The 22004-nt window shown below is 39.2% G+C and overlaps 1 long non-coding RNA gene across 2 annotated transcripts in view; it reads left to right on the plus strand.

Moving 5' to 3' along the window:
* LOC118005838 overlaps window positions 1-13442 on the plus strand; it is a 14363-nt gene extending 921 nt beyond the window's left edge. Inside the window, exons 2-3 of one of the 2 annotated variants that reach the window (XR_004677884.1) lie at window positions 3441-3581; window positions 12759-13442. This is a non-coding gene — a long non-coding RNA (uncharacterized LOC118005838). Of the gene's footprint in view, window positions 1-3440; window positions 3582-10353; window positions 11467-12758 lie in introns of those variants that run through there. The other variant, XR_004677883.1, reaches the window with a different exon arrangement.
* The last annotated feature ends 8562 nt before the right edge of the window (window positions 13443-22004 follow it).

Here is a 22004-nt window from a genome sequence, read left to right on the forward strand (position 1 = left end):
TCTTTCTTTCTTTCTTTCTTTCTTTCTTTCTTTCTTTCTTTCTTTCTTTCTTTCTTTCTTTCTTTCTTTCTTTCTAAACATGATAACCTGTACTTCCTTTGGTCAGCAAAACAAAAATACAAACATCAATTTAGCATAAAATTCAATGAACTATTATTTAAAGTGAAACTTCAGACACTGATTTTAATGACAAAGTATTGATTGTATGTGTACACCTCAATGCAGACAAAATCACAAGAATGAAAAATCTATTCTGTTCTCTCACATCAGATGCTAACCCAACTCTGAGTTATGTGCTCTGATATATAAAAAGACAATAACTCAGTTATGCTTGGATCAGGAAGAGAAAACTTTGAATGTAATCTGTTACTTTGCTTATCTCTTATGCTTGACAATGTAAGTCAGAGATAATTAAAAATATAGGAAATCAAACTTTTGTGGAGGACTTTAATAATCCAAGAACTCGATGCACAAATTTGGCTGTCTTCCATTTCGTCACAATGTTGAACTCCAAATAAGGATCATTAATTACGTTCATGTCAGAGGAAGTTATTTAACATCAAAATCTTCACATTGCCAATACTTCTCATCAAGGAAGTGCAGCTGAAAAGAAGGATAATTAAGCACCATGGTCTGAATTACATTAGTAGAACTGGGAATTTGAGGTTTCATAGAAATTTTCAAAATAAAGAGCAAAATCATCTTTTGAATCAATAAAAATAATCTTTGAAGGATCATTCAAGCTTTATGATAATGCTGACCCAAAAGTTACTTCCAGGATCTTATTAAACAAGTCCACATTATAGTGAGGTCCTTCTGTTATTACTAAGGGTTAAATTGTCTTTAGGTAGTATCCAGGAGACATGAACAAACATTCCACTATGCAGCAGCTTCCCAAACTGAGTGATTTATGTCAAATACTAATCAAAATACTTATCTACACTTATACTTATCTATTCAAGTTCATAATGTAAGCCTTCTTTACCAATTTCTAGAAATTGTATTGGCTGCAATTTTAGTAGCCTGGAGGTTTATTCTGACTTTGTCTCTTACTTGCTGTGCAACCTTGGGCAAGTCACTTCACCTTTCTTGCTCTTGGTTTCCTACTGGCAGGAGAGGTGGGTGTTAAACTGGATGATCCCAATGAACTCTTAAACTCAATTTTAAAGTCAGACACATATTTCCCAGTGCCATGATAGCTCTAACCATTCACATGGGATTTTGGTAACAATTCTCTAGTGCTTATACATTTACTATATATAGCAGGTGTTGATGAAATTTTTCTGTAAAGGGCTAGATAGTAAATAAATATGGTCACTTTTTCAGGCCATACAATATCTGTGTTGCAACTAGTCAATTCTGCCAATGTAGAGCAAAACCAACCACAGAAAATACATAAATGAATTGTTTTCCAATAAAACTTTATTTATAAAAATGTGTAGTGGGGGGGTGTCTTGGTGGCTCAGTTGGTTAAGCAACTGCCTTCGGCTCAGGTCGTGATCCTGGGGTCCCAGGATCAAGTCCCATATCAGGCTCCCTGCTCAGCAGGGAGTCTGCTTCTCCCTCTAACCTTCCCCCTCCATGCTCTCTCTCATTCTCTCTCTCTCTATCACATAAATAAAAGTCTTTAAAAAAAAAAAAAAGCCCATTAAAAATGTGTAGTGGGGCAGATTTGATCCATAGACTGAATTTTGCCAGCCCCTGGTATATACCATAGCAACAGCAACTGTGGAATTAGGATTTAAAAACCTTCTTAATTCTATCCCTAGTCTTGACCAAATGGTTCGGATGTATTTAATAAATAATTCCATTCTTATCAGAGTTCATTTTTTAATCCTTCTACCTTCCTTTTTCTTTACAAGAGCTACTTCATTGTCCCTACAGCTTCTACATTCCAGAACTTACTTTGAACCCAGTTCATGGCAAAAATGCAGTACTTTCTGGCAATGACATTCACATCAGATTCTCCTCTCCAGAAACTAAAGTTTTATCAATCAGAATATGGTTTCTTTTAAGGACCCTCGTGAAAGTATCCATTCTCCCTCTTGTCATAAACTGACTGCTTCTAGTTTCAGTTATTTACCTGACTTTGCCTCCCAGAACAAACCCCTCAAGGAAAACACCCAGTCACCCACATAATCTGTATATGTCTCTTGAATAGGAGTGTCTTGTGTAAACAGCCTGGAAATGACAAAATTGCAAACCAGAAAATGCAACAAATATGGTTGTTGCTAGATTCTGCAAAAGATAGTAAGCAAAAACAAATTCTAAAAGAGGTAGTCTTCTTCCCACCATATCAACCGTCAATGGCAAACAAATCACAAACAACTTTGTGTGGTTTACCATGTTGAAGACATGTTGATATTTGTACAGAAACTATAAACACTGTGACACTTAAGTTCTTCAGAATTAGTCCAGCTTCAGCTCACCAAGATCCCCAACCACTCACACTCACTTGTTTAAACTCACTTTGGAGTCCCATTAAGAAATGTCTACCAACAGTGCAAAAGGCAGCACTCCCAAATTCTAATGAATACCTCAAGAGCAAGGTCCCCTGCAGTGCTATCACTCATGAGGGGCAACAGAAAGGAAAAGAAAAAAGAGGGAATTTACCCAGTTTTTGAGGGAATTTTTCATCCAACACTGGGGTTAGTTTGTTTCAGTTACGAAGATTTTATCCTAAGAAACATATACAACAAGGCTCATAAGTCAGATGATAGAATGATTTCCCTGCTATCTTTCTGTAAAGAAGCAAGTTTATAACAAAATTATGAATAAAATGATCAAAACAATGAGCAAAGCATGGTCACCCTGCTAGCAGCAATATGCACAAATGCAGTGTGTGTGTGTGTGTGTGTGTGTGTGTGTGATGTTACCACGTTATGTTATGTTGTTATGTTATGTTATGTTATGTTGTTATGTTATGTTGTGTTACGTTATGTTATGTTATATTGGTATGTTATGTTATGACATTTCCATAGCATGAGTTGAAAATCAGCATTCCTGGCTCACATTAGCCTAAGAAATAATCTGGATAGGAGGGTAACACACTGCTTTGTCCAGCCACCCAACTGGGAGAGGATAGTGACAGACAGTTGAGGGGGAAGTCTATCAGGTCTGTGCCCACCTGCATCAGAAATACTGCTGACTTCTGTGTGTGGTGTCAGGATGGAGTGGAGAGATGAACACAAGATGGAGTCAACCAATTATAACCAAAGAATATAAACATGTTATAAACTCTTAGCAGTGTGCTAGGACATGTGCAAATCAGTGAGAACAATTTAAAAAGGTCCTCTCCTGTGGCTGAAATCTGGCTAGCTGCTCACTGATTCCTCTTTTCCCCTCCTAGTGCTAAAGACAGAAGTCACAGCCTCTCATTCATGCAAGGTGGGACCTTGAAATGTGATGCTTCTTGAATTCTCTCTTTGCTTATTGTCCAGGCAAAGGTAGAAGATTCAGAAATAGGTCCAAAGTTGGATGAGATGGAAGGAATTTTGCATGGAAAGCTGACTGCCAAACATCTGATTGGACTGGATGTGCTTTGATGCTACATCATGAAGATTTTCTATGGTTTATTACAGGTGATGTCAATAGACCTAACACAACAACTTGTGCAATTCAACCTTATAGCACTTCACAGTTATGAACAAGGGCAGGCTACACATCAAAAGCATACCACCTTTCCTCACACTAACACACAGCTTCAGCAGTCACATTCCCGCCTGAGAATAGCTTTTAGAAAACGTCATCTTTGTATGCAGTCGAGTTTCTATATTAAAAACAAGAAAGAAAGGGGCACCTGAGTGGCTCAGTCGGTTAAGCGTCTGCCTTCGGTTCGGGTCATGATCCCGGGGTCCTGGGATCGAGCCCCACATCGGGCTCCTGGCTCGGCGGGGAGCCTGCTTCTCCCTCTCCCTCTGCCTCTCTCCCTGCTCATGCTCTCTCCCTGTCTCTGTATTTCTGTGTCTCAAATGAATGAATAAAATCTTTAAAAAAAGAAAGAAAAAGAAAAACAGGACTTTGTGATGATGCTTCAACAATAAATACCAACAGGATGGAAATGAAATGCTTCCACTGACTCCACCACAAAAATTTTTTACAAGAAGTAATAATAATGATAATGATAATTTTTAAAAATGACCTGCAAATTGGGCTGGGTAAAATAAATATCAATGCAAGTTCAGTGAAAAGATGAAAAGAATCAGGATCTTTGGGAGTGTGGGGTGATCGTTATCAGATAAGGTCCATCTTACCGCCAGGAGGCAATTAGATACCAAGAGATATCTTGAGTCTTTACCAAAAACCTAAATGACATCAGAAATATTTTGTGTTTTTAATGCACAAAAATGTGGATTTAATGAAAATGTTAATTGTAGTTGTCTCCTGCCAGTGAGATGAGAGGTGATCTTTGTTTTTAGTTTGTTTGTTTTTATATTTGTCTTGGAGTATTTTTCACATGGACTATTTTTTTCAAGAATTTGGACATCTGGTAATGAAGGACAATGAACTTGGAAAGATAGAAAATGAATGAGGTTGAGTCTAACGATTGCCTCAGCTTACTGGATGGAAAGAATTTCCAAGCTGTGACATAGAGGGGAAATGCAGACAGAGCCAAGGGGACTTGAAGTGAAGAGACAGAACTGAGAGCCCAGGGGGACAAAGGCTCTTAGAGTTCCCAGGACAGAGTATCATAGAGAAAAGAGGCAACCCAGAGAGAGAACTCTGAAGATCTTCAGAACACTCCCCAACTGCAGTACATAACTGAGGACTACTCATTTCATTAATATGAGGTCATTTTCTGAAGCCAAAAGAAGAACCACTTGAAAGTATTTGAGAGAATAATAGCAGGTCTCACAAAGCTAAAACTAGTTTCTGTTCCCTCTGTCCAAATTGGAAAAAGCCTCACAACTCATGGGCATCGGATAGAGTACTCAGAAGAGTGTTTTCCTCAGCAGTGAAGCAAAAATTAGCTCTTTACTTAACACCAATCTGGTTCCATATGTCAAAGCTTAAAAGAAAAATGAGAAAATATCAAACTGGCTTCAAGTAACTGAAATACACCCTAGAACAAAGCGCAAGAATGCTTGTAAAAATACAAAAAGATCCAGTACTCAGCAAATAAATTCACAATTTTTGACAACCAATCAAAAATTGCCAGGTAAAGGTCATGTATGACAAACCCACAGTTAACATCAAACTCAATGGTGTAAAGCTGAAAGCTAAGATCAAGACAAGACAAGGATGCCCACTCTTGCCACTTTTATTCAACATTGTACTGGAATTCCTAGCCAGAACTAGAAAAAAAAAAAAAAAAGCATGCAAATTGGGAAGGAAGAAGTAAAACTGTCTCTATTTGCAGATGACATTATATTATAAACAGAAAACCTTAAAGACTCTCCCCCTAATTTAATAAAACTAATAAATTAATTCAATAAAGCTGTAAGTTACATAATCAATATATAAAAAATTAGTTGTGTTTCTATACATTAATATTAAACTATTAGAAAAATAAATTGAGAGAACAACCCCATTTTTAACTGCATCCAAAAATGAATAAATGAATGAATGAATAAAATACCTAGGAATACATTTAACCAAGGAGGAAAAAGGCCTATACACTGAAAACTGTAAGACATTTATGAAAGAAATTGAGGAAGATGCAAATAAATTGGAAAGATATTCCATGCTCAAGAATTGGAAGAATTAGTATTGCTAAAATGTCCACACTATCCAAAGCAATCTATAGATGCAATTCCTATCAAAAGTCCAATGGTATTTTTCAGACAAATAGAACAACAATCCTAAAATTTGTATGGAACCAAAAAAGACCCTGAATAGCGAAAGCAACCTTGAGAAAGAAGAATACAGTGGGAGGCATGACACTTCTTAATTTGAAACTCTCTTCTAAAGCTACATAATCAAAACAGTATGATATTGACATAAAACCAGACATAAAGATCAATAGAACAGAGTAGAGAGGCCAGAAAAAAAACCCCACATATATATACCCAATTACCTTACAACAAAGAAGCCAAGAATTTACAATGGAGAAAGGACAGAACAGACTCTTCAATAAATAATGTTGGGAAAACTGGACGGGCACATGCAAAAGAATGAAACTGGACCACTATCATATATCATACATAAAAATCCACTGAAAATGGATTAAAGCCTTGAACATAAGACTGAAATCACAAAAATCCTAGGAGAAAACAAAGGGGGTAAGCTCCTTGACATCAAACTTGGCGATGGTTTTTTGAATCTGACAACAAAAGCGAAGGCAACAAAACAAAAACAAATGGGACAAAAATTATCAGGTGTGCAAAAAGAAGGAAAATATGACCTGTAGTGAGGAGAAAAACCAGTCCATTGAAATAAACACAGGAATGACACAAATGATAAAATTAATAAAGTACATTAAAACAAGTATTATAAATGTATTCTACACGTTCAAGTAGCTAGAAGAACACATTACATGTTAAGTGGAGACTTGGAAGATGGAAAAAAATCCAAATAGATAGTCTAGAGATGAAAACTATAATGTCTAAGATGAAAAATACTCCGGATAGAATTAAAAGTAGGTTAGAGATTATAGAGAATATTTTATGAATTTGAAGGTTTTTAAAGTGACGATTCAGTGTCGGCGATTTGACACGTGCCTGAAAGCATGTCTAATATCCTATCCTGTTGGTCTCAGGACAATCTTTTCAGTAGCAAGGGACCAGGGTCTTACTTGAGACCTCAAACAACAGAACTAAGCAATTAGGTTAAGATTTTAGGGAGGAAGAAAAGAAGATCGAGTTATGAAACATATCCCACTACAGAGCAGTGAGGTTTCTGTTATAAGTGTTGAGTCATCAGCGTTCAGCCATGTTGTAGAGAGGCTGGAACTGGAACATTTCTGAGCTTCTTTCCAATGCTAAAATAAGAGGATTCACTAAACTTGAACTTCAAGTAAGTATGTTTTATAAACTGGCGATCTTGGAATATGGCCATAGAAAGGATATACTGGCTTCGTGAAAACAACACAAGGGCAGTGGGCTGGGGAATAACTTCACTGGGAGCAGCATCGTCCACCCCTCCAATAGATTTTTATTTTTTAAAGATCTTATCTATTTATTTGAGAGAGAGAGACAGAGATAGCGAGAGAGAGCACAGGTGGTGGAGCAGAGAGGGAGAAGCAGGCTCCCCGGTGAGCAGGGAGCCCAACATGGGGCTCGATCCCAGGACTCTGGGATCATGCTCTGAGCTGAAGGCCGACGCTTTAACCGACTGAGCCACCCAGGCACCCCTCCAATAGATATTTATTAAGCTGTTGCTATGTGCCTAGTACAGAGGATACAGTGGATGAGCAAGACTGGCATTCCTGGCCTTGGCAAAATCATTGTTTTAAAAATGACATGGATAGGACCAGAGAAGCCAGATATGCTTTCCTACTCATAAACATTCCAAAACATTGAATAAAATAGGAAATAATCAGTTTACATATTCACAAGAGACACTTAGTCATGAAAGACAGATTAGCAACAACAAATCAAATCCACAGTCAATGGAACAGATTCTAGTTTATGTAGGAATTCTCAAAGAATTTTTTCTCAGTTGTGCTGCCAGAACATTCAAGTATGACACTTTAGGGGACTAAACTGAATTTCAACTTTGTATTGATTGACATTTCTTGGTGGAAATTATGTCTTTTAGTTTCTCCTATCATGGCACATCCAATATTATACATGTAACATGCATTTGCTATATTGTCATCTTTGCAAGCAAAATGATGCCACTATAGATTGATTAGCATATGCCTTGCTCTAATCCCTTGAAAGGGAATAAGCTGTCACAAATGTTCAGGATAAAGAAGGTTACTTTTTACTTTAGTGCACTTCATTAGAGAAATAAAGACATAAATGTAATTTCTTGATCCATAAAATACCTGTCACAAAACATAAAAAACCCTTTCTCATTTAAGACAAAGCCAATTTTCTCCATGTCATCTGCCTTCCTACATAGTTAGGATCAGAAGTATCATGCTACGGGGTGACGGTAACTTGGAAAATTTGGAAGGTTTATGTGTTTTTCCTAAGTTTTTCTTGACAACTTATTCTTTCTTCAAAGGAACCACACAAATTCCACAATTGCAGGCGTATTAAAAAAAAAAACAGCAAGCTTAGCTGGGTCTATGAGGTCATTTTCTGACACTGAACTAAGACTTTCTTTCTTTTTTTTTTTTTTTTTTAACATGGGGGAGTATAGCACAAAGCAGTGGTCCTCAAACTGGGACATGCATCGGAATCACCGGGAGCACACTGGAGCCATAAACGGGTGGGCCCAGCCCCCAGGGTTTCTAACTCTCAGTAGGTCTGGAATGAAGCCTGAGAATTTGCATTTCTAATTCCCAAGACCTGCTGTTGCTGCCTTCTGGCAGCATTTCAAGAACCACTGGCAGAAAGGTTAAGAACATGGGGGTTGGTATCAGAAAGGGCGGATTGAGCCTTTATTAATCACCTCTGACCTGTTTACAATGAGCTAGTTACTAAAATTCTCTAAGCTTCAGCCTTTTTACCAGCAAAATAAAAATAACAATTGAATCAGTGTCTTTTTACGGATGAGAGAAATACCTAGAATAATGCCTGTAACAAACTTATCACTGGATGGCAGGCTCCAGGCATAAATAAAAGTTAGCCAACTTGCCATCATTAATAGCAGTTAATAATATAGGTAGGTAGCCTTTTGGGGAGAGTACCCTGGGTCTTGTAACCAGGTGAGTATTTTCCTAGCTCTTGGCTCTATAAAGCTTTTCCCTTTGGACCCTCGAAGTGAAGGATTTCTTGAGCAGCAGCTAAGTCAATGAGCTTTGCTTTTGTTTTCTCTCACCTGTTGATAAGATCTGCTTGAGTTTAGTGCCAAAAGCAAGGGAAAGGAGAATTGAGCAAGTCTATCAATAGTTTACAGAGTAGCAAGGATTTGGGGGGTAGAGATTCTTAAGACCAGTCTGTAAGACTATGTGCTAATAAATACCTTGGAGTCTTCCTTCCTGGGTGATTGTCGAGTGGAAGTCAGTCAAGCAAAGATCTTTACTAAAGATGATCCATAAGAGTTTAAGGTTTAAAAAAAAAAGTAATACAACCTCAAACATGTCATGGGGGCGCTAGGCAGTGACAGCCTGGGTCCTAATTGAGGATGGTGCTACAGTGGACCTGCAGTGGATAAACCCATCTGTAGTCAACAGAGGAGTTTGTGTATAGGAAAAGAAAACTTTTCTTAGTTTAAATGTCTTTTTTTATTGACTGAAATTATACTATCCATTATAATTCATCAGCAGAAGAAAAAAGTGGCAAGGTGAAAATAAAATGGTGGCTATCTGTTTAATATGGAAAGCAATTGGACTTCGGTTAAATTAGTAGAGCAGAGCTTGAGTACTTTATATTTAGAATACATTTCCATGCTTATGAGATCTCAGTTTCTTATTTAATAACTAGAGACTTGGAAATCTGCATAGAGTATAATTTCCCCTTTGTGGTTTCTATGACTACTCTCCCTTTTATTTTATGAACTCATTGTCGTTAGATGTACAGCTGTTGCTGCAGTAACAGGTTCTATTTCTTGAGGAAATTAAAATATTTGTACCAAATATATTTTCCCTGTTCTTAAAGACATTTAGCACAATATTAAATATATCACATGCTTGTTGGTTCCTTCATTCAGTCAGACATGGTATGTTTAAAGTTCTTTTCAGTTCTTCAAGAAGTGTGGGAAAATATTGCATGTCTCTGCAGAAAGGCACCTCAGTTCCAATGAAGGTGAGAAAAGTAATAGCAATGCTTATCTAGCACTTTCTGTGTGCCAGGCACTATTCTAAACTCTTTCCATACATGAACTTACTTATTCCTTAAAACAAGCCTAGGACATAGTTTCATTATTCCTATTTTTAAGATGGGGAAACATGACCCAAGAGCAGGTTAAATAATTTGCCCAAACATGCACTGCTATTAAGTGGCAAAGTCAGGTTCTAAAACCCATACAGTATGGTATCCAGACTCCCTCATAACTTAGTATTGTATAGAATATATTTCTTCCCACCTGATAAGGATAACTTTATTCTAAATGAAGGTAATGGAAAGCCCATTAGCATCCCGTCAATTGAGTCAGCTAGTAAACTGCAAGTAAAACACTGCTGTTTTCTTTCTGCTTTAGGAAAAACCCCTACAGCTGTTTCAATATTTCTAGGTATTTAACCCAAGGCCAAAGGTATTCTTTGGTACTTAGTGAAGCATCGATAGAAACATTAATAAACATTTCAGCACCTAAGACATGCCTCTATTGATTACCCACGCCACCATGCCATCTGTATTACAGGTAATTCAGGGGTTATAATGGTGAGACTGTTTCATGGATGGAGACATCTGAGACTCGAGACGCACCACTCATCCATGGATCACTCACTCTGCCACACCCTCTTCATTTCATAAATTTCGGGAAACATTTTGGCCAGACCATTTGTGGATGGAGCAATTTGAAACACAGGACAGTTCATGATTTGTCTGAATCTTATTCAAAACTTGCGACTGAGTTTGTAACTGCTCTACAACATGCTAAAAAGCAATAAAGATGTTCCTAAATCTTTAGAAGAACAGTGATTTAAACCTCAAAATTGTGGGGCAATAACAAAGAAATTGGAGTTTAATGTAATTTCTGTATTAAATAGGGAACCCTTTCTAGTCGTTCAGTGGAATTGAAGTATATAAGATTTTAAAGAAAAAAAGTCAACCAAATAAAGTGTCTATTTTATAGATCAATTAGCTCTTCATTGAACTCTAATTAGATTATACTCCACGTTCTCCCCTTTCACAGATGATATTTTTAATGAATTAGATGTACAAGTTAGAGATTCCATAATCATCTCTGAGCTTGGTTATCTGGATGCTATTCTGAAGATTATAACCTCCAGAGCTCTTCCCATTTTCAAAATTATCATTCGGGTGGTGGTCAAGCAACATGAGGTACATTCTCACCCCACAAAGCAAGTAAAGTAAATTCACTCCCATAAATAAAATTAGCCCTGGAAGTTACATTGTAATGTCATAATGCTGTAGTACGCTTCTTACGCTCCCCTTTTCTTCTCAACCTCATTCCAAACCAATGGCTACAACTCAGCTATCGGCCTCTTCTTTATCTGCCCTTTCCAGGGATATTTATTATACAATCATAGTACACTAACCTCTGTGGCTATACCCACAAAGCATGGGTTATACAAACAGTTGGTCTGAAGTTTGATAGACCTGGATTCATGTCCCGGTTCTGTCCTTCTCTGGATCTCTGACCTTGGATAATTTAATTCACCTCTCTGTCTCCTCATCTGTAAAATGGGAGTAATAAAAATACTATATTTGTTGTCAAGAATAGGCAAACTGATGCACACTGAAGGGAGCAGAACATTTCACCTCAATATATGAATGTAGGATTTCAGAACATACCACCCCCAAATCTGCCACCTTGGTATACTGATTATTTTGAGCTCTACATACATACAAACAACATATGTGGAAAAAGGCATTCTCTGAACTCCTCTTTTCTACCTAAAAAGACGAATCCTCCAAAAGGAAATCAATTGCCATAAATTCTCCCTCCAGGGATTTTTATCAACCAGAGAAGGTCGACTCATCATAGCAAAGGAGACTAGAAATGGGCACAACCACACCCAAATAAACTTTGTAACAAATTATCAAACTTCCATCTATTCTTCTAAGGGCTCATTCATTCTTTCCTAAAAATCATTTACTCTCCCCTGAGAGGCCTACACCCTCCTCCCCCTTCCCCCCCCCAACCTTCCTTTTCCCTATTAAGATGGTATTTAATCCTAAATTCTAAAGCCACCCCTTGGAGAGTCACTCACTTTTCCTGGATCTCCCATATATACATGAAGGATGCATGTTAACAACATCTCTGTGTGTTTTTCTTGGTAATATATCTTTTATTATAGAAGTCTCAGCTAAGAGCTCAGAAGGATAGAGGAAAAATTCTTTTTCCTCCCCTACAAAGTCCTAACTTTAGAAACCCTACATAGTACATGCTAAATAAAATGTTAGCAAAGAATATTGATGCAAGTTTAAGCCACATGTGGGTTTTGCCTGGGCCAAAACAACCCATGAGTGTTTTCAAGACAAGGGAGCTGAGAAGGTGGTTCTGAGACTAGTCTCTGGAATGTCCCCACATCCTTGACGTTTCCTCGCTTTCACGTGTCTACAGGCTCATGGGAGGCCAGATCATTGTTATGAACCTATAGCTCCTTTTATAAAAAAAGATATTTATTTATTTGAGAGGGAGCAAGAGAGAGCACAAGTGGGGGGAAAGGCAGAGGGAGAGGAGAAGCAGATTCCCCGCTAAGCAGGAAGCCCCACATGGGACTTGATCCCAGGACCCCTGAGATCATGACCTGAACCAAAGGCAGACACTCAACCAACTGAGCCACCCAGGAGCCCCTGATATCTCCTCTTAAATGAGTTCTAAGAGGACATGTGACATTCAGGTTGTTTCTTACAGGTGGCACCTTCCTTATGCAACTCTTTATCGGCTTTGAAACAGCATTCTCTATGTGTATTTCCTTCTGTGTCCTTCATGCTTTCCCCACCCTTAATCTGACTACATTTTATTCCAATGGGATTCTTTCTAAGTTACTGGCTAAAGTATCTGAAACATCTTCTTTCTTAATTAAGAAGCAAGAAACCCTAACAAGGCTCTTCTGCTTCCATTTTCTTCTGCAGCCATTTCCGTAGTCCAGGACTCTGGAGTCTCAGGCACTGCACGTCTCTCAGGTCAAAGAAGAATCGTCTTTCAACAAGTAACCCTCCCCTTCCTGCGACAGGGTACACCCACAGTCCCTCAGAGGGTGCAGCTGCTCAGTCCCAAAAAGGTGACGAGTGCTAACACTCATACCTCCACTCGCTCTTCTAGTCCTAACCAAACCCCATATCCATGGACTCCTCAGAACCTAGCAAAGACCAACCCCCCATGAAGCCATGTGCTCTGTACAAGGTGACTCATCCAGATTTGGAAGCTTGGCTTCTTTTATTTTATCTGGTCTTATCCTTTTTGAAAATCTAAGAGATCTCCCTCCATACTGCCACATTGTCCCCTAGCTGCCATCACAACACTCTCCCTCCTGAGCTACGGAAATCAACACAGACTGTTGGGCTGAAGTGGACTCAGCCAGTCACCCTCTAATTGTTTGGGGTCCTGGCTACTATACACAGATCATTTGACTTTTTATTCCTCTTCATCACAAACATCTGTCCCTGGATCCTGATTTATATTTGCCAACCCTGAGAACACAGCATAATTTGTGATGGACTGAGAGTTCTCAAATTACATGACTAATTAAGTCTAGAAGGAAGTCATAAGACTGGAGTTCTATTATTATTATTTTTTTTTGATGAATTACACTTTATTAATTTAAAAAAAATTTTTTATTGTTATGTTAATCCCCATACATTACATCATTAGTTTTAGATGTAGTATTCCATGATTCATTGTTTGTGCATAACACCCAATGCTCCATGCAGAACATGCCCTCCTCAATGCCCATCACCAGGCTAACCCATCCTCTCACCACCCTCCCCTCTAGAACCATCGTTTGTTTTTCAGAGTCCATTGTCTCTCATGGTTCGTCTACCCCTCCGATTTCCCCCCCTTCAAACTTCCCCTCCTGCTATCTTCTTTTTCTTTTTTTTTTTTCTTAACATATATTGCATTATTTGTTTCAGAGGTACAGATCTGAGATTCAACAGTCTTGCACAATTCACAGCACTTACCAGAGCACATACCCTCCCCAGCGTGTATCACCCAGCCAGCCCATCCCTCCCACCCCACCTCCACTCCAGCAACCCTCAGTTTGTTCCCTGCGATTAAGAATTCCTCATATCAGTGAGGTCATATGATACATGTTTTTCTCTGTTTGACTTATTTCGCTCAGCATAATACCCTCCAGTTCCATCCACGTCGTTGCAAATGGCAAGATCTCATTCCTTTTGATGGCTGCAAAATATTCCATTGTATATATATATATACCACCTCTTCTTTATCCATTCATCTGTCGATGGACATCTTGGCTCTTTCCACAGTTTGGCTATTGTGGACATTGCTGCTATAAACATCGGGGTGCACGTACCCTTTCGGATCCCTACTTTTGTATCTTTGGGGTAAATACCCAGTAGTGCAATTGCTGGATAATAGGGTAGCTCTATTTTCAACTATTTGGGGAACCTCCATACTGTTTTCCAGAGTGGGTGCACCAGCTTGCATTCCCACCAACAGTGTAGGAGGGTTCCCCTTTCTCCGCATCCCCGCCAACATCTGTCCTTTCCTGACTTGTTAATTTTAGCCATTCTGACTGGTGTGAGGTGGTATCTCATTGAGGTTTTGATTTGGATTTCCCTGATGCTGAGCGATATTGAGCACTTTTTCATGTGTCTGTTGGCCATTTGGATGTCTTCTGCCCATTTCTTGATTGGATTCTTTGTTCTTTGGGTGTTGAGTTTGATGAGTTCTTTATAGATTTTGGATACTAGCCCTTTATCTGATATGTCATTTGCAAATATCTTCTCCCAACTGTCGGTTCTCTTTTGGTTTTGTTGACTGTTTCCTTTGCTTTGCAAAAGCTTTTTATCTTGATGAAGTCCCAATAGTTCATTTTTGCCCTTGCTTCCCTTGCCTTTGGCAATGTTTCTAGGAAGAAGTTGCTGCGGCTGAGGTCGAAGAGGCTGCTGCCTGTGTTCTCCTTTAGGATTTTGATGGACTCCTGTCTCACATTGACATCTTTCAACCATTTGGAGTCTATTTTTGTGTGTGGTGTAAGGAAATGGTCCAGTTTCCTTCTTCTGCATGTGGCTATCCAATTTTCCCAACACCACTTGTTGAAGAGACCTGTCTTTTTTCCATTGGACATTCTTTTGCTTTCTCAAAGATGAGTTGACCATAGAGTTGAGGGTCCATTTCTGGGCTCTCTATTCTGTTCCATTGATCTATGTGCCTGTTTTTGTGCCAGTACCATACTGTCTTCATGATGACAGCTTTGTAATAGAGCTGGAAGTCCGGAATTGTGATGCCACCAGCTTTGCTTTTCTTTTTCAACATTCCTCTGGCTACGCGGGGTCTTTTCTGGTTCCATACAAATTTTAGGATTATTTGTTCCATTTCTTTGAAAAAAGTGGATGGTTTTGATGGGGATTGCATTGAATGTGTAGATTGCTCTAGGTAGCATTGACATCTTCACAATATTTGTGCTTCCAACCCATGAGCATGGAACGTTTTTCCATTTCTTTGTGTCTTCCTCAATGTCTTTCATGAGTATTTTAGAGTTTTCTGAGTACAGATGCTTTGCCTCTTTGGTTAGATTTATTCCTAGGTATCTTACACTTTTGGGTGCAATTGTAAATGGGATCGACTCCTTAATTTCTCTTTCTTCTGTCTTGTTGTTGGTGTATAGGAATGCCACTGATTTCTGTGCATTGATTTTATATCCTGCCACTTTACTGAATTCCTGTATGAGTTCTAGCAGTTTTGGGGTGGAGTCTTTTGGGTTTTCCACATAAAGTATCATATCATCTGCAAAGAGTGAGAGTTTGACTTGTTCTTTGCCGATTTGGATGCCTTTGATATCTTTTTGTTGTCTGATTGCTGTGGCTAGGACTTCTAGTACTATGTTGAATAGCATCCCTGCTGTGTTCCTGACCTTAGGGGAAAAGCTCTCAGTTTTTCCCCATTGAGAATGCTATTCACTGTGGGCTTTTCATAGATGGCTTTTATGATATTGAGGTATGTACCCTCTATCCCTACACTCTGAAGAGTTTTGATCAAGAAAGGATGCTGTACTTTGTCAAATGCTTTTTCTGCATCTATTGAGTAGATCATATGGTTCTTGTTTTTTCTTTTATTAATGGATTGCATCACACTGATTGATTTGCGGTTGTTGAACCAACCTTGCAGCCCAGGAATAAATCCCACTTGGTTGTCGTGAATAATCCTTTTAATGTACTGTTGGATCCTATTGGCTAGTATTTTGGTGAGAATTTTTGCATCCATGCTCATCAAGGATATTGCTCCGTAATTCTCCTTTTTGATGGGGTCTTTGCTAGTTTGGGGGTCAAGGTAATGCTGGCCTCATAAAATGAGTTTGGAAGTTTTCCTTCCATTTCTATTTTATGGAACAGTTTCAGAAGAAAAGGTATTAATTCTTCTTTAAATATTTGGTAGAATTCCCCTGGGAATCCATCTGGCCCTGGGCTTTTGTTTCTTAGGAGATTTTTGATGACTGCTTCAATTTCCTTAGTGGTTATAGGTCTGTTCAGGTTTTCTATTTCTTCCCGATTCAGTTTTGGTAGTTGATACATCTCTAGGAATGCATCCATTTCTTCCAGGTTATCTAATTTGCTGGCATAGAGTTGCTCATAATATGTTCTTATAATTGTTTGTTTTTCTTTGGTGTTGGTTGTGATCTCTCCTCTTTCATTCATGATTTTGTTGATTTGGGTCATTTCTCTTTTCTTTTTGATAAGTCTGGCCAGGGGCTTATCAATCTTGTTAATTCTTTCAAAGAACCAGCTCCTAGTTTCGTTGATCTGTTCTACTGTTCTTTTAGTTCCTATTTCATTGATTTCTGCTCTGATCTTTATTATTTCTCTTCTCCTGCTGGGTTTAGGCTTTATTTGCTGTTCTTTCTCCAGCTCCTTTAGGTGTAGGGTTAGGTTGTGTACTTGAGACCTTTCTTGTTTCTTGAGAAAGGCTTGTATTCCTATATACTTTCCTCTTAGGACTGCCTTTGCTGCCTCCCAAAGATTTTGAATAGTTGTGTTTTCATTTTCATTGGTTTCCATGAATTTTTTTAATTCTTCTTTAATTTCCTGGTTGACCCATTCATTCTTTAGTAGGATGCTCTTTAGCCTCCATATATTTGAGTTCTTTCTGACTTTCCTCTTGTGATTGAGATCTAGTTTCAAAGCATTGTGGTCTGAAAATAGACAGGGAATAATCCCCATCTTTTGGTACCAGCTGAGACCTGATTTGTGACCTAGAATGTGATCGATGGTTGAGAATGTTCCATGGGCACTACAGAAGAATGTGTATTCTGTTACTTTGGGATGGAATGTTCTGAATATATCTGTGAAGTCCATTTGGTCCAGTGTGTCATTTAAAGTCTTTTTTTTTTTTTTTAAGATTTTTATTTATTTATTTGAGAGAGAGAGAATGAGAGACAGAGAGCACGAGAGGGAAGAGGGCAGAGGACGAAGCAGACTCCCTGCCGAGCAGGGAGCCCGATGTGGGACTCGATCCCGGGACTCCAGGATCATGACCCGAGCCGAAGGCAGTCGCTTAACCAACTGAGCCACCCAGGCGCCCTCATTTAAAGTCTTTATTTCCTTGTTGATCTTTTGCTTAGATGATCTGTCCATTTCATTGACGGGGGGGTGTTAAAGTCTCCCACTCTTATTGTATTGTTGTCAATGTATTTCTTTGCTTTTGTTATTAATTGTCTTATATAATTGGCTGCTCCCATGTTAGGGGCATAGATATTTACAATTGTTAGATCTTCTTGTTGGATAGATCCTTTAAGTAGAATATAGTGTCCTTCCTCATCTCTTATTACAGTCTTTGGTTTAAAATCTAATTTGTCTGATATAAGGATTGCCACCCCAGCTTTCTTTTGGTGTCCATTAGCATGGTAAATGGTTTTCCACCCCCTCACTTTCAATCTGGGGTGTCTTTGGGTCTAAAATGAGTCTCTTGCATACAGCATATCGATGGGTCTTGTTTTTTCATCCAATCTGATAGCCTGTGTCTTTTGATTGGGGTATTGAGCCCATTTACATTCAGGGTAACTATTGAAAGATAGGAATTCAGCGCCATTGTATTGTCTGTAAGGTGACTGTTACTGTATACTGTCTGTTTTCCTTTCTGGTCTATGTTGCTTTTAGGCTCTCTCTTTGCTTAGAGGACCCCTTTCAAGATTTCTTGTAGGGCTGGTTTCGTGTTTGCAAATTCTTTTAGTTTTTATTTGTCCTGGAAGCTTTTTATCTCTCCTTCTATTTTCAATGACAGCCTAGCTGGATAGAGTATTCTTGGCTGCATATTTTTCTCATTTAGTGCTCTGAATATATCATGCCAGTCCTTTCTGGCCTGCCAGGTCTCTGTGGATAGGTCTGTTGCCAATCTAATGTTTCTACCATTGTAGGTTATAGATCTCTTCTCCCGAGCTGCTTTCAGGATTTTCTCTTTGTCTCTGAGACTCATAAGTTTTACTATTAAATGTCAGGGTGTTGACCTATTTTTATTGATTTTGAGAGGGTTTCTCTGTGCTTCCTGTATTTTGATGCCTGTTTCTTTCCCCACATTAGGGAAGTTCTCTGCTGAAATTTGCTCCAATATACCTTCTGGCCCTCTCTCTCTTTCTTCTTCTTCTGGGATCCCAATTATTCTAATGTTGTTTTGTCTTATGGTATCAGTTATCTCTCGAATTCTGCCCTCGTGATCCAGTATTTGTTTATCTCTCTTTTTCTCAGCCTCTTGATTTTCCATCATTTGGTCTTCTATATCACTGATTCTCTCTTCTGCCTCATTTATCTTAGCAGTTAGCACCCCCATATTTGATTGCACCTCATTAATTAGCCTTTTTGATGTCGACTTGGTTAGATTTTAGTTCTTTTATTTCTCCAGAAAGGGTTTCTCTAATAACTTCCATGCTTTTTTCAAGCCCAGCTAGTATCTTTAAAGTCATGATTCTGAACTCTAGATCTGACATCGTACTAATGTCCGTATTGAGTAGGTCCCTGGCAGTCGGTACTACCTCTTGTTCTTTTTGTTGAGGTGATTTTTTCCATCTTGTCATTTTGTCCAGAGGAGAATAGATTAATGAGAGAACAGAATGCTAGCAGAGTAACCACGTCCCCAGAAAATATACTCTAAACAAATCAGAGAAGACCTGAAGCAGTGGGATAAGAAAGGGAAAGAGAGAAAAAAGAAAAAGAAAAAGATAAAGATAAAAACAGAACAATACAAAACAAAACAAAAAACAGAATGTGATCAAATATGATCAGGCTGGTACATAGATCAGTGCCACACACTAGATTTGGGGTGTATTTTGGTCTGTTATAAGAAAGTGTCTCCCAAAATTTTAAAGAAAGAAAAACTTTTATATGTACAAAAGTAAGGGTTGATATGATGAAGGGATGGAATATGATTGTAAAGATGGAAATTTTAAAAAATTTTATAAAAGGAATTGATAAGAAGTTGTTTGAAAAAAGAAAGAAGAGGATTTAAAAAAAAAGAAAAAAAAAAGGGAGAGAATGTGATCAGGCAGGGGAGTAGAAAAAAATCATACACTAGAGATTTAGGGTATATTTTGATCTGTTAGAAGAAACTATCTCAAAATTTTAAAGAGAGAACAACATATATATATATATATGCCAAAAATACAGGTAACTACTATGAAGGGATAGAATATGACTCTAAAAATGAACAATAAAAATGTTTTTTAAAAAAGGGATTGATAAGATGTTGGTTCAAAAAGGGAAAAAGAAAAATTCAAAAAAAAAAAAAGAAAAAAAAGACAGTTAAAAAAAAATTAACTTTGAAAGACTGAAGAATCATGGTAAAAAAGCCATGAATTCTATGTGCAGTATTCCCCTAGTGCTGGAGTTCTGCCGTTCTCATTGATCGGTAAACTTGGTCTTGGCTGGCTGTTCTTGCGGATCTTCTGGGGGAGGGGCCTGTTGCTGTGGTCTCCAAATGTCTTTGCCGGAGGCGGAATTGCCCCGCCCTTGCCCGGTCTGGGCTAAGTAATCTGCTCGGGTTTGCTCTCCGGAGCTTTTGTTCCCTGCAAGCTTTCCGTACAGCTTTGAAGACAGAGAGTGAAAATGGCAGCCTCCCAATCTCCGCCTTGGAGGAGCCGAGAACTCGGGGCCCCGCTCCTCAGTGAGACCACAGAGAAAAGCAGTCAGTCACTCCCGTCTCCCCGGTCTCCGGCCGCACTCCGTGCTCACCCGGCCTTTGACCGCGCATTTCTATCTCTGGCACCTGACCCCGGGTGGATTCTCCAAACCCAGCAGATCCCTGCAGTGTGCCCCTGTGCCGCTCCTCCTGGGGGAGGAAGGGGAGTCTCCCTGGATCTGCCGCTTGTTGGGTCCCTGCTGGAGGAGCAGTGGCCCAACTGTGCCGCAGATCACGGTTTATGGCAACCCCGAGCTGAGAGCCCGCACCTGGGCTCCATCTCTGCAGCCGGCTTCCCTGCTCTGATACCTGGGAGCTCTGCCCCACTCAGGCACCCCCGGTCTTTCTGTGACCCCGAGGGTCCTGAGTCCACACTGTCCCACGAAGGTTCTACTCCCCACTTAGCCACTGGAGTGACGTCCCTCAGCGGAGCAGACTTGTAAAAGTTCCGATTTTGTGCTCTGCGGTTCTATCACCTGCCAGAAGCGGCCAACGGAGACCCCCTCTCCCACTGTCTATACTCCCGAATATCGCCTTGGATTCCCTTCTCCACATGTCCTACCTTCCAGAAAGGGGTCGCTTTTCTGTTCAGAGAGTTGTTGCTATTCTTTTCTTCGATCTCCTGTTGAGTTTGTAGATATTCAGAATGTTTTGATCCCTATCCCGCTGAATTCCTGAGAGGAGACGAAATCCAGGTCTTCTACTCCTCCGCCATCTTGCTCCGCCCCCTGGAGTTTTATTATTATTTTTATGCTTTCTTCTAGAGTAGCTACAAATCAAGGAGCAATGCAGTGATGCTTCTAGTGGTGAGAGTTATTTGTCCAGTCAATGCTTTGGTGTTGGTTCTTTTGTTGATAATTCAAATGTAGGCCAAATATTTCAGTCATTTAATTGTTCTTCCTGAACTTGGTTCATTATCAGAATCACCTGGAGTGGCTGTTGATAAACATAAATTCCTAAGCTCAAGCAGAGACCTATTAAACTTCTAGATATGGGGTCAGAAAGAACTTTTTTTTTTCCCCCAAATGATCCCCAAGTGATTTGGGTAATGAGTCCAATTTTGGAACAAACGAGCAATGATGGAATGACACCACTCAAGAAACCTGGTCCAATCTTATCCAGAGGAATATCCTCCCCTCAGCCCACACTTGGCTAATTCCTGTATCATGCTGTATGTCTCTTCAGCTTAAGGAGGAACAAAGTGTTAATCAAATTGAATGTGACAGCTAGATGAAAGGTTCAAACCTTATGTCCTATAATGATGCCTAGAGATGGCTGCAGATAATCACACCTGAATATTTTAATCATTGTTCTATCATACAAGTAAACTAAGGCACTTTCAATAAGAATGTACTTCCAGAAATATAATAAATTCACTAGTGAATACTAGTTAGTCTTCATCACTTTAACCCCCTTGGGTCACCTTCCCACAAGACCCCCTGCCAGGGTGACCAGGTCTCCCCGTTTGCTGGGGAGTAAGGGGTTCCCCAGGATGTGGGACTATCAAGGTTAAACCCAGGACATCCTGGGAAAATTGGAATGGTTGGTCCCCCTCCTCTGCTCATGTTTCTTAGGCAGAGAGAAAGAAATCTAAGAGACCTGGGGAGGAAAGAAAAGGTAGAGGGGTAGAGGGGACAGTGAGAAGCCCACCAGCAGCCTTAGGGGACAAATGCCTTTCAGAAACCTTTTGTATATGGCTGGGCTGTGAAGGAAGCACATCTTGGGGAAAAATAAATCTGAAAATATATGTGTTTAGGATGATAGGAACTATAGTTTTACATCTATATTTTGAAAGTGGTTTTCATATATATTGTTGCTTTTTAATGTTTATAGCTAAGTAACATTATATGCAGAGAAAACTTGATTTTAAACTCATTTTATTTTTTAACAATTCATGATAATTTTCTGTATTTTGTGAGTTGAATAGCATACTCCAAAATCCATGTCCACATGGAACATCAGGATGTGAGCCTTTGGAAATATAGTCTTTGCAGATATGATTAGTTAAGTTCCAGTGGATTAGGGTGGAC

Source organism: Mirounga leonina, unplaced genomic scaffold, assembly GCF_011800145.1.
Source record: "Mirounga leonina isolate KUSES-001 unplaced genomic scaffold, KU_Mleo_1.0 Mir_94, whole genome shotgun sequence".
Lineage (NCBI taxonomy): Eukaryota > Metazoa > Chordata > Mammalia > Carnivora > Phocidae > Mirounga > Mirounga leonina.